The sequence below is a fragment of the Empidonax traillii genome, unplaced genomic scaffold (genome assembly GCF_003031625.1).
Source record: "Empidonax traillii isolate 1590-97213 ecotype Southwest subspecies unplaced genomic scaffold, ASM303162v1 scaffold574:size890810, whole genome shotgun sequence".
In the NCBI taxonomy this organism is placed as follows: Eukaryota; Metazoa; Chordata; class Aves; order Passeriformes; family Tyrannidae; genus Empidonax; species Empidonax traillii.
In genome coordinates, this window is record NW_020955767.1 from 565,749 (window position 1) to 582,617 (window position 16,869).

Sequence of the window (16,869 nt, forward strand, 5' to 3'; positions counted from 1 at the left end):
CATTCTGGGCCCCCAAAAACTACTTAGCTAAATAACTGAAAACAACAGAGCTTTTGCACACTCCCACAGCAGTTCAGTAATGGAGATGCCAGTGGAAACCTTACAGGCCCTCCTCCTAACCATCTACCTGGCCAGCCAATGTCCTGGCTCCTGCTGTTTTGTGCAGCTCCTTTGCTGTGTTCTGTGACTTTATATTTAGATTTCATTGAAAACTTTCTCTCTGAATAGCTGCTGACCAAAGTCTGAAACCAGGAAACGGGAAAAGTCTCAGTTACAGAGTTTCAGTGTGGGCATCAGCTGCTTCCTTTCTCATAGTGTTACTTTATTTTTGGTGGTGTTCCCAGGCACCTGCATGAGTAAGGAGAGCTTTGGGGCTGCTGTTCTATTTAACAATAATCAAGATGCATTGATACCTTTGTAGGCAGCAAAACTATAATTGCCTGGGGTGAAAATAAAAGCTGTGGTCTGACAACCTCCCGAACTTTTGGGGAAAATGTTGGTTTTTGGGGCTGGAGCTTGTGTTTGGAGTTGGGCTGTGGTTAGAATATCAAGCGAGTCATCACAACCAGGGTTAAGGATGTTCACAGCTGACTCTGCTGTGTCCTGGAAAGTAACAGTGAAGCTCTTTGCCATGATAAATTAGGAAAAGAAGGGTTCCTGATCTGAGGTATCTTGAAGAGCTCTAGTTTCCTCATTGCTCCCCTTTATGTTTCATTTCTGGTATTTGGGAACCTGAAGCCTGTTTTGTAAGCTAGATCAGTTATGGCCTCCTGGCCTTTCTGGTGAAAAATGTGACCGTTTCTACAGTCAGTCCTGATTTCTGTTTGCTCTGTGGCTGGAAGATGAGAGAGGAATGTTCTTAAGCTTCCTTTTGTACCCATCTTCACTTCTTTTTGGGCTGAAGTACCAGGCCTGCCAGTGTCTCTACTGTGAACAGTGTGTCAGCATCTTCCCTGTGTCTGATGTACCTGCTGAAGATGCACAGCTCCCTAGTCACAAACATTTGTTGTCAGCATGCAAACTGTGCCCAAAACTGTTTCTTTCTTTCTCTTCTTTTTCTTTTCTCCACAGTTCTGTTTTCATGTATATGTTGTTCTCGGTCTCCTGGCCTTTCCTGGTAGGTTTGTAAAGTTCCCATCAAGCATGGAGTTATCAATGGGGTTAGTGTGTTGGACAGGAAATGATGTCTCAATCAGGGAGTGAGTCCTGAAAGGTCCCATTGATAAGTGCAAGGGGGCCTAGCCAGTGGAAAACTCTCGCTTGCATAACGCTTCTCCCCCCACGAGAAAATACGACAAGAAAGTAACAAAATTCCCTTCCTTAACCCTTTTCCCTCCCAGGGATCTCTGTCAGGGCCAACACTGCATGAGCAGTGACAGCCCTCTCCAACAGCCTCTTTAGCTCTTGCAGCATGAGGCGCTCAGTTCAGAAACTGAGGTCTTCACTTAAGGTTCCCATGGCCTTGTCATGTTTCTGTGAGCAGATCACACATGTCAATCTGTGCCTCAGTTTCCCACCTCTAAGATGTGGACAATTCCCCGTGTGCTCAGGCTGCCATAACGTGCTTTTTAACTCCCAGAAGTGATAGGTGATTTTTTTCCCCTCCCCTCATTTCCTCCTGTTACTTTTTCTGGAGTTTTGTTTATGCCTGAACATCTCTTAGGTGATGCAAAGGAAACTGCTTTGAGTCTTGAATACCAGCTTGTGTTTACAGCTCTAACGAAGCCTGCAAAGAGAGTTGGAAAAGGAAATGAATGTTAGGGCCCTTGGGGTAACCCTTGCATTTTGGGAAACTTACAGCTTGATCTTCAGTGATTCTTGCTCAAATGTAAGTTTGCTCCAGATCAGGGGATAACTTGTGCTTTCCAGGTTTTTGGAGGAACCTCGAACTTCACTGGCTTGGCAGCCTGATACCATGAGTGATAATGTGGCTTTAGAATAATCAATCTACTTTGATAATGTCCCCCATGTGGCACTTCCAGCAGAAAATCAAGTAAATGCTTAGGGAGAGATGCTCAGCCCATTCACGGGCATCACTCATGTCCAAAACAGCTGGAATCCACAGGTCTCTGCCAACTCTACTTGCCCTGCTGTGTCAGTGCCAGAGCTGCACTTCAGGACTTCCAAAGCCTGCGTGTGTCTCATTTGCTCTTGACTAGAAGTGGAGGGACAAGGGCTGACCTGTAACGACTTCATCAGGTCTGCAGCATCTGTTGTTGACAGCGACACTGGAGAGGACCCATGGGGAAACCCGAGGGGCTGCCCAGGAGCAAGGGAGGAATACAGATAATTAATTTCACTACTGCATTTTCATGTTTCTTTAAAAAAGAGCCCACCCTTCCCCAAATGGCTGTCTGTGGGAAGTGGCTCAGTGGTTTTGAGAGCTCTAGCATTGCTAGATATTGAGCTTTCTGAAACACTCCCTTGCAAATTCTCTTAGGCACTGCAGGCAGTAAGAGGCTGCTGTGCTCCAAGGATTCAAAATTGGTTGTGCTATTTGAGCAGCATATATACTTGAATTGGAAATGAGGTTGTTTTTAAGATGAGGAATAAGGCAGTGTGACTGGACATACCATGGGATTTGTTTGCCTCACAAAGCTGTGAGAAGTACAGAAAACAGAACCCAAAGCAACAAGCCAGGTGTCAGCCCTGTGCTGCTTCAGTGAGGCTGGATATCTATAAATACATGTTTTAAATTAAATCAGGGCATTCCTGCGTCCTTTAATTGTGCAACCAAGTCACACCTGCTCCTGAGCATAGGTCAGATGATGGCAGCAGCCAATGTTTCAGTAAATAGGATTGAAAAGATTGAATTAACTCTGCATAGATGAAAGCATCACTATAAATTGCTTGCCAAGTCCAGTTATCTGTTGTTTTTCACCCTGGGGAGATGTTTGCACCTGAGCACCATGTGGGGTCAAAGCTGCCTCCTAATGTGACATTTTAAATGCTGCTTTCATGCACTTGCCTGCAGTGCAGAACAGGAGCGTGAGGAGAGTGATGTTGGTAGTGCTGACCCTCGAGACAGGCTGGTGGCTCACTGAGGCACATTCCCTGGATGCTGTTTGAGGTCTCCCATCATTGCTGATGGATTTTCTGGTGGTGGTTGCAGAATCCTGTCCTGAGGTGATAGTTCAGCAATGCTTCTGTTGTCCCCGAAGGAGCTGAAAAAGGACACTGTTTTACTGGGATAGCAGAGAAAACTCCTGGCATTTCCACTATGAAGTAAAAGACATCTACAGATGTAAGGCCCATGTTGTTCTTGCTGCAAAGTGCTTTTGGAGGCTGTTAGCAGGGTAGGGATTTGCAGTTGAGTGTATGCATAAATAATCACCCAAAGCATAAAGTGGAATAGTGTGGGGATGCAGCCAGCTCACTCTCCCATGGCTGTGCTTTCCCATGGAAAGCAGCCACAAAGTTTGCAGATGGCAAGTATGAAGGGTGGGTCTTTCCCCACTCTCCATATCACCCTCCCAGTTGCTCAGAAGCACCTTGGGCTTTTTATAGCTATTATGACCCCAGCTGGGTGGTGCCCCCCCTGCTAAGAAACCTTCTCCCCAGCAAAGTGAGCAGGGAAAACTGGACAGAGCTTCAGTTCCTTGTGTCTTGGCTTCTATCAACAGCAGCTCATCTGCTGCATTTTATTCAGTGACTCCAAATGTTCTGGTGTGATTTCATGCCTGCGTTACTCAGAGCCTCCAGGCAGAGCATGAACAGGACCAGCACCTCAGCAGAGGGACCAAACCCTACGGTCCACAAGGATGGCTGGGTCTCTGTGTGCAGAGCTGGGGGAGGATCCTTTCTCACAAGAGTGAAATGCAGCCTTCTTCAAGGCAAAACACAGGAGCTGGATTTAGCAGCATGCCGTAATCCCACATTGTGTTCCTGATTCAGCAAGAGGCAAATGACATCCCTGGTGGAGCCTCAGCAGGAATGTTAGGTGGGCAGATTGAAGTTTCTCCACACAATGACCCACACAGACATGTTGGCTTCTAGGAGATATCTGAAATGTCACAATTTTGAAAAGGCAAATAAACCAAGCTTTGTTCAAGCACTGGCTTTGTGTGTTAGCACAAAATTATCTGCCTGTTGTGGTCTGCTGATCTAAGCAGGTTTTCTTCAAAGTAGCACAGAAAAAGAACCTCACTGGCAGCCAATTAGAACAATAAAAATAAAGACTATCAAGAATTTTATTAGGAAGAGCGAAGAGATGTAAGTTGTCTTCAGGGTGATGATAAAACATCAAGAGCTTCTTGTTATTGCTAGGGTCATCCTGATTGTTTATAGTGCTATAATGGAGTAACTGAACATTGAAGATGGCATTAAACAAAAATGGTAATATAAAAAACAGTAATTGCAGTCTCTGTATCTGCTTTTCTTGCTCAGATTGGAGTCCATCTGAATGCTGCTGCTATTGATCATTGTCCTGTTACATGCTCTTCTGTACCAACATCCCTCTCTCTGTTATCCTAAGCTCTATCAAATAGTGTGGTGTCCACTCTCATTCCCAGTTAGGTGGTTGTAACTGTGCCATGTGCCTGAGTGCCCTGGGTGTCACCAGGCCTGGTGGCTTTGGAATATAGGCTTTCTGGTGCAGAGCAAAGGGGGAATCAGTACAAGGTATCTGCAGGGTAGGTGCCTGATGAGATTCTGATGGAACTGTGTATATTCGCTGCCATTAGTTAATTTGGGTTAATTGCCCAAGTGGAGACCTACAGCCCCAATTGTAGTGGTCCAGTGGAGTCTAACTCAGTAATGACTGTTTTTATAGGACCTGTAGTATTTCCCGTTGAAATATTCATGCTTTTAACTCTGCAGGAGTGGTGAATGGACAAGCTCAAGCATGCAGTAAATTTATCAGTGGTGAAGAGCATAGGTAAGAATGCAATGGGGCAAGTGTGCTCCTGCATTTGCAAATGCTGACTCCTAACCCTCCACCCACCAGGCCTTTCTAGCAGGATGAGTAGAGTCACTGCCTGGTCTTCCCAGCCATCCACAGAGTCACTCTGCGATGTGTGACACTCTTTTCCATAGATGTCACCCTGCACTTGGCTCCTGGCTGGCACTGTGGAAAGGGAAAGGAAGGGAAGGGAAGGAGGGCTGATGTTGTGGCTCCATGCATGATGCAGCTTGCCCCTCTCATGGCGTGGGAGGTTTGTGTTAAAAGGATTCCCAGGGGGTGTTTCTGTTGGGCCATGCGTGTGCGTCCGAGGGTGCGTAAGGAAACAGACAGGAAAGCTGGAGGAGAAAGTGGGGTTGAATAGGGCAGGGGAGGAGGAGATAGGGAGCAACAGTATGGCAGAGGGTGCAAGTGCACAATGAAACATAAGGCAAAGGGGAAGAAACAGGTATTTCTCTCACTGGGCTCTGTCGACAGCAGAGGATCTGCGGTCAAAGCATCTGCCTGCCTTTGCTCTGGGCCATGCTGGCCTTGGCTGGGATGGTCTGGGTTGCAAGGATCTAGTTTCTCCTGCTCCTGTTTCTTCAGTGTGGGATCTTGGCCCTGCTGTAGAGGTTGAGAGCTGCTATGAAATCCTCTTCCATACCAGGGGCCTGGCTCCATACCTGGCCTGTGAGGTTCAGACTCAGTGCCTGGCTTCAGGGCCATCCGTGATAGTCTTGGGACTGTGAGGATAGAGTTACTCCAGTAGCTCTTTTGCAGGGTTTGGTTTGAAAACAGGTTCCTTAAGAGCAGGATTGAAACTGACTGGGAAAACTCAGAGGAAATCTGAACGTGACTCTGTCAACATGTCTGTTTCCAAGGGTCAGCACTGGCTCCTTGGGGACAAATGGCAAATCCTTTCTTCAGCGTAAAGATGGGCCAGTTGTCCACTGCTGCTCTCCTGGACAGTGTGCTCTTAGTAGCAGAGATCTCTCGATGCCTGCCCTCAGAAAAGTTGCCCAGTGGCAAGCATGTAACAGGGCTTGCTGTGGGAATTGGGATGCCCCTGGGAAAAGTTAATAGCTGATATAGTTATTGAGCTGGTAATAGTTGTCTCCACTGATTTAAAGGCTATTTAAATACTATTTGTCCTTCTAACCCTCAGTCAGGGCTGCCTTAGGATACCAGCTGGCTTGGGGCAGTATCTTTGTGTTTGATGAATAAATGGAGTTGTTTATTGTTTATAATTCTTATTTCCATCATTATTTAAATGTTTGCTTGGCAAAGCAATCTGTTCAGCTTCCAGTATTTGTTTTTAGAGAAACTTTACACGTCAGACAAAGATGAGGGCCATGATGGGGAAATGGCAAAGTGCTTGCAAGCTACAATAGCGGTGCATTCAATGAACAGGGCAAATAACCTGCAGTTGAGATGACCCAGCCTGTGGGAACCCTCCCTTTTGAACTTCGACACTTGAGTGCTGTTGAGGCATAAATCTTACACTTGAATGTTGCCCCTGTGCTGCAGCCTGGGAATCTTCTGCATGGTGGCTGTGGGGGCAATATTGGCTGCTCAGCACCAATCCAATACCCTCCCCTGCCTGCCCCGTGCTCAGGTCTGGCCTAGAAAGTGATGTGATGGCTTGTGGTGACTTAGCCAGCTCCTCAGGGTGTGACAGCAGCAAGGCAAGAACAGAGGTGATATCCACACCACTCTGTCTCAGTGGTCTGAGGATGCAATAGAGGTGCCCTTCTCTAATGATAGGGAATGAATTTTGCTATCAAAGGATGGTTTTTCTTTTCTCTGGAGGCTGCTGAGGGGCAAAGGCGAGTCTTCCAGTGGTGCAACTGTAACTTCTCACTATGCAGAGAAAGTTTTTTAATACCAGAAACACCCACAAAAGTCTTACGTGTTCTGAACAAAGTGGCAGTGGGGTTCTGGTTAGGTGGTTGCCCTGACCCCACTGTGGAATGGGAATCTCCCAAAGCTGTGTCTCTGGCAGCTGTGTCCTCCTCCATTCCCTTGCTTCACATGACCAGGGTCCTGGACTGCACCATGGCATCAGTGACTGTGATGGACACTGTTTGGGTCATTGCACCACATGAACATTGTTCCGTACAATGCTGATGTTCTCCTGGATGCCGACAAGTACTTATTCCCCTGGTGTTCATAACCTGCGTGTGGAATCAGTGGTATTTAAACATTTCATCACACAATCAAGATGCTTTCTCCTTATCTAGCACAGACTAAATGCTAATTCCTTTCAATAGGAGCACAGCATCGAGTGGCAGGCTGTTTTAAAGATTAATTTTTCCTGCCATCATTGTGTTGTCTTTGTGTGCTGTGCTACCCCAACCTCAACTGCTCCAGAGGGGCTGCACAGTTAATGATCTGCTCTGACTGCCGAAGGGAATTCATCCTCTACACTGATTTCCTGCCTTTTGCAGCCTCTGAGCAGAAGTTCAGCACTGGCAGATCTTTATGAGCATTCAATTTGTAGCTATTCTTTAGGCATGCTCCTGATCCTAGAAGTAAAACAAAGTTTAATTAAGCTCCAGGCTTTATATGTAGTTAGACAAATGAGTAGTAGTGGGTTGTTGGTTTTTTTATTTGGGTTTGTTTTTTGGGGTTTTGGTTTTTTTTTTTTTTAGAAATATTAGGAGCAGTGCCTGGACAGTGTGTGAGCCATGGTAGGAAATTGCTTTGGAAATTGCTGCCCCTAAAGATCCTAAGACTTGGATTTTGGTCTGTGCCCTTTGATGAGGTTTGGATTGCACATTCAGTGCCATGTAAATCTCACCAGCCAGAGGAGAGGGTGAAGTCCATCTCCAAGGTGTGTGATCATGTTGGGATGGCAATGACTGATGAGTGAGAGCTCACAAAGCAGTTTCCCTGAGAGCCCCAGTCGCCACAGCAGTGGCTGTGGAAGCTGTCCTGGTTAGCAGCCCCCAGCAAATGGACTGGAGTTTCTTGGCAAAGTTATAGATACAGTCAGGGAAATCTCAGAAATGAAATCAGTGGCAGAGCTCTGCAGTGGTGAGCTCTCACTGCTTATAAAGAGCCCAGTGAGGTGTATGGACTTTATGAGAGAAACCTGTTCTAAAGGCTCTCTGCCCTAAGCTTGCATAAGATTTAGAAAAAGTTTGTGAAGGTTCAGCTGTGATGCCAGTTCTTGGTTCAGCTTCCCTCTCCAGTTCAAATCTGATGGCTGAAAAGTGATGCCACTTCACCAGATGCTCCCGTATTCATGTGATAGTATTTTTAGACTGAAAAGGCCTCTGTGGATATTATTTGCAAGCTAAACCAGATTGCTTTATGTGCTTTTTGTGTGCGTGCATTTTTTATGAACTACCTAGAAAGAGTTTAACTTGGGTGGGTTTGTCCAACCCAAGAATCTCAAGGGAGTGCTGCAGAACTGTAATGGATAGCAGATTTCTCAACAGATGAATTTGCAGTGTCTGGATTATAGAGGGTTTATAAAGGATTAAAACCATTCTTTTGGGAAACAGGAAGTTTACCTTATGCTCTAATACCAGATACTCTGCATCTACCAACTGAACTACACAAGCTTGTTACCTGCAAAGATCCTTCATGATCCTTGAAGAATATCAAACTCCACTTATGGACCCCTAGCAGGCACAGAAAACAGTGAAATTGGTCAAAAGGACTATTTGCTGGAATTATTCCTTTGCTTTCTCCACGTTTGGCTTGCGTAAGTTATTCTTGTTATCAGTACCTACACTCCCCACCTATCACTGATGTGGAGGATGGGAGGGACTCTGTGGTGTGGGAAGGTCTCTCCTGGATACAGCCACAGAGAGGAAAAGCAATAAGTTCTTCCAAATTAACTGAATTGATTTGCTTCAGCTGAGGAGGATTCAGACCTATTTTCATAGCTGTTGGTTACTTTATGTGTTAAAAATCAAATCTGTCAGGAGCATTAGTTCCTGCAAGGTCATAGAGCTAATGGAAATCTAAAAACATGCCTGAAATTGCCAAAAAAAACCGTGATGGAAAGTTTTGGTGCTGGACCCAGACCCGCTGGTTTTGTGCCTGGAAAGTATCTCATACAAGGGATTATGCAGAATAATGGTAAAATTGGGCTGAAAGCTATTTTTCATCAGAGCATGTCAAGGCTCAATGTACACCTTCCGTGTTATCCCTCCTCCATCTCCATTATTGTGGTGTTGGAAGCTCTCGTCATATCCCATTAGGTCCCACAGCAGGATTTAAAGCTCAGCCTTGGGAGCAGCCCACTTGTTTGTTAATCTTGTTCCAGGTTTTGTTTGCTGGAACAATAAAACACAGGGGAGTGGTTTGGCTGTGGGATTGGCCCCAGCCAAAGGTGCAGCTCTGGGGCTGCTGGCCTTACACAGGCAGCAAAATTTCCCAAGTGCTGCTTTATTAGCATATTTCCTCTTACCAGAGATCAAGATCAACCTTTTTATTTTTTTCGGGAATATCTGTGTGAAAGTTGAATTCCTCGGCGGGATTTTTCTGTGGCCTTTCTTCCCCAAAGCACTCAAGCCCCGAAAGTTCAGGTATGACAGTTCCACCCTCTCCACTACATCGCCGCTCTCCCCTAATCGTAGTCAGCTTTTAATTATTTATACTGCCGGAAAATCGCACGGGGTTCACACCCCCAGCCCTGAAACACAATTCCACTTTTGTGCAGGGAGTACAATCCTTCACTTTCATTAAGTGTGCAGAGACCAAGATGAGAAGTGCCTGTTGTGTTCTCATCCCTTGGCTCACGATGAGAAGAGCTGGTTGTTTTCAAAACGTCCTAAATAGCCCTGCAAGGGTTATGCGGAGTTTATTTACATTATTGCATTTAAGTGCAAATAGAAAATCGCCCAGACATAATGGAAAGTTTATGTGGGGCTCTGTCAGGGCTCTTTTCCCTGTCACCTCGCCCCTCCTGGCTTTCTGCTCCTACAGGCTCAGATGTGGGAAGGCCGTGTCTGGAAAGAGCCAGTAGCTCTTGGTCCTGTCGCACCAGAGTTTGTCTACAGGACACAGAAAAGCATCAATTGGCATCTCTTTCACTGTGGACTGTGCCCAGTCCTGGCTGCCTTAAGGAAGGCTTGTGATCAGGCTCACCTGAGACTGATTTATGAGCAATGAGTGCTGTTTGCTTCTTCCATGTAGCACCTGAATCCTTTTCATCATCAGCGTATGGAGTGTGAATTTGGGAGTTTGTTTTCTCGTTATTCCCTTCCTTCTTGCCTCAAGTCTACGCATGGTTCTCCTTTTCTGCAGCCAGAGTGGTTTCATGTCTCATGCAAACATATTCCCACTGCAGAACTGTCTTCTGCAATTTCCACTTCCCCTCCTTCAGGGGAAGCATCGAAGTGGAGCGGTCAGGGCAGCAAAACCCACAGAGGAACCACAGTGCTGAGCAGATGTGTGGTGCAGTCATGCAAAAAGCAAGAACAGTGATGCTCTGGGGGAAGCACAGTGTCCTGCACACTCATTCCTGGGTGTCCTGCTGGAACAACTTTCAGCTAAGCTGAGGGCTTTGCTTCTCCACCTTTTGTTTTCTATTTCAAAGGAGAGGTCTGGTCTGTAGGATCTGTGCAGGAAAGGGAGGGCTTGAGCTCCCAAAGCGTGTCAGGTCCCTTGGCACTGCCCTGGCTGGCCCCCTGACTCCACACCCGTCACTGAGCATTTACCCACACAGGTGCTCATAACCAAGTTTTTTGAAGCTACCCCATTTCACTGCTGGGTTAGAGTTTGCTCTTCCCTGTCTGTGCCCAGGAGAAGCATAGCAGAATTGATGGTCCCTTTGTATGTCTGTGAGAGGAGGGTGCATTGGGAACATTCCACAAGCATTCCCAGGTCCAAATCCCAGGATATTTATTTTGGGTAGGAGCTGCAGTTATATGGCACCTCCCAGTTCAGACCTACAGCTGTTCCTGGTGGTGAAAATGTGTCCTTTTGGTATGGGACCTGTTCAAGTTCTTTGGAACTCTGTGAGGATGCAAAGTCAGCAGAGCAGGGAGTTGCAGTCCAGTGAGGAGGTTCACACTTCAGAGTGGAGCAAGTTGTTGATAAGTTCTTGATGGCAGGAGCTGTGAACAAGCTCTCAAAGGACGAAGCAGAGACCCAGGAAAGCACCCTAGTGTGCTTAAGGTAATTTCTGTAATTCTGCAGTACAAGCAGAATTGAAGCTGTTCATGGGGCATCAGTGTTGATGCAGAGGTGCCTCTGATTCACCAGGTCAGACAAGGGCAGATTCTAATCAATTCAGTGGTGCTTTTGCAAACTGAGGTAACATCAGAGCCGTGTGCCTGGGCCTTGATGCATTTGGTTTTTTAGGGGTGTGTTAAGAAAACCAGTGAGACTTGCTGAGCTGCTGCTTCAGCCAGGTGTTTTGAGACAGGTGAAGGACAAACCACAGAAACACTGTGAGAGGGGAAAATGTCAAATGGGAAGAAATTAGAAAGCAAACCAGAAAAGGACTAAGTGAAATGATGATAAGGAAAAAATTCTTTCCGAGGACTAAGGTGAGTTTAATGATCGAAGTTTTGTCTTACAGGGAATACATCTTATCCACCTGGAGCAAAAAATTATTTCACAGGCTTTTCTTTTTATCTGGCTAATCTCTGGCTTCTGACAGCCCAGTGAGGTGGCATGTTTGGGCCTCTCTCTGGTCTGGGGATCTTTGAAATCTAAGTCCAGGCTTGTTCTGATCACAACAGTGATCACAGCAGTGATCAGCTGCTGCTGTTTGAACAAAACTGCCACGTGTCTTCCTGGTGAAGAAAACATATTGTGGGATGGCACACGGCAAACACCTGTGTATTTGTAAAAAGTCCAGGTTATCTGGTAGTTTTTTAGTGCAGCTTTGCAAAGACACTCTGTAGCCATGTGTGATGCCTGTTGTGTTACTATGCTGAGGGTTAGAGGGTGCTGGTTGCTGGCATGTAAGGGTAAGATTTAGCATTTGATGCTTTAGGAGTTGGCAGAGATTCCTTTGCCATTGGGATCTGGGAATAAGGCAGATGGAGCCATAAAGGGTGGTGTGCTCCATGGAGGTGGTCCCTCGTTATCCTTACATAAGGGAAGAGGTTGCAAAAGCTGTTTCCAGGGTGGAGAGTAATCCTACAAAGTTTCAGGTTCATTCTGGGTGTGGGACAGCCCTGAATTGCACAGCTGAGTAGGGGTTGCTGCGGGCTGTAGGAGCACCAGGGCTGTCAGTTCCTGCCTGTTGTTGTTAGGAAACCTCATGCTGAATCCTGTTCCACTCTTAGGTCAAAATATATTTCATCGCCTTAGTGTGGAAATGTTTTTTGTGTAATTAGGAGCTGGGAGTCTGCGGTGTGGAAGAAGGAGTGGGGAACTTCTGGTGTGGCAGGAAGGTTATCTGGAAATATATACACCCATAAAATGGGGGCTATAATCAGCCCTCCTGGAGAAAGTTTATTCATTAATGTTTGTAAAATGCTTTGAAGTCTTTGGCTGGGAGTCTTTTTAACAGAGCCAAACGTTAGCTGTATTACAGTAGCTAAGCCAGACCTTAATGACCACGTTCCCTCTCCTCCCCCCAAGCCCCCAGACATTTCTGACAGGGTTTGGTGAAGAAGTGAAGCATCAGCAGAGTGACCAAAGAGAAGTTAAGTGCTCAGCAGAAATATAAATAGTGCTTTTCTTTCTTATGTCTTGGTCCCATGGACTCTTGTGGTCAGGAATGGAATTCGTAGAAGGGACGAGGAGTTTATTTCCGGGCTCGTACCGTGTTACTGCAGTTGGTAACTGTTTGGGGACCCCTTGCGTTAGTACTCACCGGTACCCTTTGGGTGTTTAAAGTCATCCCAGCTTGTCTCCATGGGAAGCCACCAGAGTGAGACTGGCATGCTGGAATGGGAGGGAGACCTGGCTGTTGATGGAGCACGTGGTGAGCAGGGGAAGGACTTTGCTGGGGTGCAACAAGGAGGCCCCAGAGGAGGACACAGGAGAGAGCTGGTTTGATGGGCTGCTCGTCAGTGGCTGCCTGTAAATGCCCCTTGCTCCACATCTCTCCATTCCTTACAGCACTGTCCATCCCCTGTCCATAACAGAATAGCATTTGCCTTTTGTTTTGCTTGATTCTTGGTGTCAGGAGGTGAAACTTGGTGATGGCATCGGTGGCAGCAAGGGTTTTTTTTTTCTTTTGTGTCAAGTAGAGTGGGTTCAGTTCATGCTGTGTCCCCAGCATACCTGTGGATGAGATTCCAGCACAGAGGTAAGCAGGTAAATGAATGTCAGGAGTCATGACGTAGGGACATGTCCCAGACAATGAGTTACTGTTAAAAAATTGTTGTCTGGGCTTGCACCCATTTGCTCTGGGTGGCAACTAGGAACAACTCATTAACATGACCTGGTGTGTCATGTGTTCAGACACCGTCGATAACTTCCCCAGCCAGCTCTGACACCCTGGCTTGTGGCACATTCATTCCCTGGCCTCACACAGGGTTAGACTGGGATGGCTTCTTGCCTTGGAGACTGCACTGATAATCATTGCCTGAAAATTTGAGGTGCCCACACGTGCCTTGGTGTGGGGGAGGCTACTCTGCACTGGAATGGTGGGTCTCAACTGGGTGAGAAAGGAGATTTCTCCAGGCAGAGCACGCTGTGTTGTAACTACCCTGTAGCAAGGATGCTGGAAAGGGGCCTTGGCAAAACAGAGAAGAACCAGCATCTTCCCCAGAAACCTGATGTTTCCAATGATCTGTCGTTCTTTGAAATCACCCTCTGACTGTGGAGCTCACAGCCAAACACTGACCCAGCCCTTGCCTCTAATCTCGTGTTTCCTCTTACAGTCCAGTCCCTGGAAAGACACAGCTCTCCAAGAAGACATTCCAGGGGGGTTTAATCACTGCACTCCAGCCCTGCTGCGCTTGTGGTCTAAGCACCTGCTGTTTCATTTAATTAGCAACAAATGGGAGCGTGGGTTGGGGGGAAGAGGGAGCAGCACCCTGGTGAAGTATTTGCTGCGATGTAGTGTATTTTATTTCGGGTTCGGAATGGAGGCCATGAGGAACATTTTCCAGAGGGCTCCATAAACCACCTCTGTTCACAGGGTGATTATTTGAGGAGGGAGGGGAGTGTGGATTTAAATCGGTGCCGCTAATTTCTGCAAACAACCACATTATTTTTAATTCATACTCCAGACTCCCTCCACCCAAGGCTTGATGTTGGGAGCTGTGAATTTTCCACATCATAACAAAGTCCCTCTATAAAAGAGAGACCTTTAAATATATTTTAAAAAATTGATTTCAAATACATGAGGCTCTCAACTAAGTCAATATTCAGAATGGAAAACTAACCCTTTCCTTCCCTCGTGTTATTTGTATTTCAGTAGCACATACCAGCTTTGAACAGAGGTATTTCTCTGTGGTGTTAGAGGCTAGAAAAGGCATGAGAAACCACAAGCCCTGATTGAATATAAGTTGAAAGACATAATCCCTTTGTTCATCGTGATTAGTTAAGCTCAGGAGCTCTCTTGAGATAAATGTGTTACATTGCCAGCAGCATTTTACCTGTGTAGGGAAGGGAGATGGGGCAACTGGGAAGGGAGACTTCAGGATCCTACCACTTGTGGTGGACTCTGGCTGTGTCCCTGCCTTTGGGAGATCAGCAGCCAGAGCTTGGTGCTGGGAAGGTTATAGTCACTTCTTCCATGTGCTCCAGCCCACCAGCACTGGGGGCTTCTTTTCTTCATGGGGGTGGCAAGTGTTGTCTCATACTTCTGCAGGTGCAAAGTGTAGTTCCTGGTCTAAAGGCACATAATGTGTTTTGGCCTTTTGTCTAATTTTCTTAGAGTGGTTAAAGCACCACAAGAGCTGCAAAAAAGAACACTGTATTTTCTTCCCCCTGCCCTGACTAAAGCAGAAGACCTGGGTTTTAGAGATTTGTGCTTTGGATTCCCTGTTCTGAAAAAGCATTCAGCTCCCATGGCTTTTGAGAGGATGAATTAATTTGTGACTGTCAGGCATCCAGATGCAGCAGTCGTGTCGAAACTCAGACTGATCATTTTGTTCTCTCGTGGAGTTTTAGATTCAGACCTGGGAATTGGGTTCTGATCCAAGGACAGTAAAAGTTAACAGAAAATTCTCATCTTGTGAGATTGTCATAATCTCGAACACCAGAAATACAGAAGTTCATGCTGTAGGTCCATCCTACAGGCTTTCTGTATTAGAATAGAGCATTTTAGTTGGAAGGGACATACAATGATGATGTAATGGAGCTGCCTGACCACTTCAGGGCTGACCTAATGTTAAAGCATGCTAATGGCATTGTTAATGGCCTCTTAAATACTGAGAAACTTGGGGCATACCTACCACTCTTAGGTAGCCGGTTCCAGTGCTTGATCACCTCTCTATTAAAGAATATAAGCCAGTTCATAGTTTGCTGCAAACTACATAATCCAGTGCTCAGTGCTGTTAGTGTGGCACCATAGTAGCTCCAGGAGACTTACCAGTTGGGAGGTAAGTGTAAGAGAGGTTTCCCTGGGAAAGCAATGGGGTTGTGCCTGAAAATCCAGTGGCATCATGAAGAAAAGTTGCCTTTGTTTGAAGTGCCAAGGCATGGAAAAGGGAGCCTCTGCATCCCAGAAATCATTGATTTTGCAGAAATTGGCTCTTTCTCTTGCTTTCTGGAGTATTTTCATTGTTTTTTCATCTGCTTGCAGGCACTCAGGGCACCTGCATGTGTCCTGGCACTGTCAGACTCCTGCAAATCATCATTCTATGGAAAATCAACCCCATAAGCCCCCAGCAGTATCTCTTCCTCATCTTAGTTTTTCCTTCTTTCTCTGTGTTCCTATCTGATGATAGAAATAAGTTCTTTCTGCACGGTTCAAATATGGAAGCAATACCTCAAGGGACACATTCAGAGTCGGAATATAAAGTCTGGAGTTCTTTTTCTACCTTTGACATTTGAGAGATGCTTTTAAGTAGATGAGATACTATTACAGTGTCAGCCCATCTGTCAGCAGAAGCATTGATGTATGAATCCTATTCCTTCGCTCAGTTTTAACAGAAAGGCAAGTGAAGCTGTCAGGTGGTTTGCCTTGTTGCAGGCTTCAGTATGGCTGAGAAGGGAAATTTGTTTTCATTTTCAAGGCTCTGTTGTGCTTGCAGCATTTAATACTGTTCAGTCCCACATCCAGGCAAGGGGATCGCCTTCCCAGGCTGCTCTTGCAATTCAATTCCTCTTGTAATGGAGAACAGCCCCTTTGCCTGCCCCTTCACCTGCTGGCGCTTGCTTTCGAAACATGAGCATCTTCCTCCAGCTTCAAATCCTTCTCCAGGTTGATACTAATCTGCAAGGTTCAAAGCAGGGGTGAGATTTCAAAGTTTCCTTAACCACGTTGGATCAGCTCAGGCTGTGTTGAAAGCCTGTGTGTTGAAGCACATATAATCACATCTCTGCACCTGTTCGGGTGGAGGAAACTTCTTCTGAGTTTTATTTCTGTTTTTCTTAAGCCACTCTCACATTTTTTCCATTTCTGGTCAGTGTGATGTTCTCCTGCGTCTGACCTCATGGAGAGTTGTGCACCAGCCCCAGATGAAGGGCTAGAAACAATTGTCTGCACCTGGCTGATGAAAATAGGTTATTTGTGTGTATGTGTGTGTCTGGTAGTGCAATTTATTTGTTCAGTTACTTGAGCCAAGGTTTCCCCCCAAAGGAAACCCTAATTAAGCATGATAACTTTTCATCTGAGTTGCTGGCAAAGAGTAGCTCACTGTGCTGGCCATGGGAGTGTAGTTGCTGCCCTCCCTTGCCTTTTCTCTCTGTGTTTGATAATGAAGGAAGGTTAGCAGTAGCTGTGCTTCCATGAAGCTGATGTCTTGCTTTCTGATGGAAAACAGGCCATTCTGTGCTCTGAAATTTTTCTTGCTCTTAGTAGGGTGGTATGTAATTTTCAAAGTTGCTTGTGTCCTGGTAGAAAGCATTTGACATGTTGTTCCTCCTCCCCAACTCCTCCTCTCTTCAAATGT

At 46.1% G+C, this 16,869-nt stretch overlaps 1 protein-coding gene across 2 annotated transcripts in view; it reads left to right on the forward strand.

Moving 5' to 3' along the window:
• The window catches only part of SH3PXD2A (SH3 and PX domains 2A), a 251,152-nt gene that overhangs the window by 44,891 nt on the left and 189,392 nt on the right, over positions 1 to 16,869 (forward strand). The window lies entirely within an intron of this gene.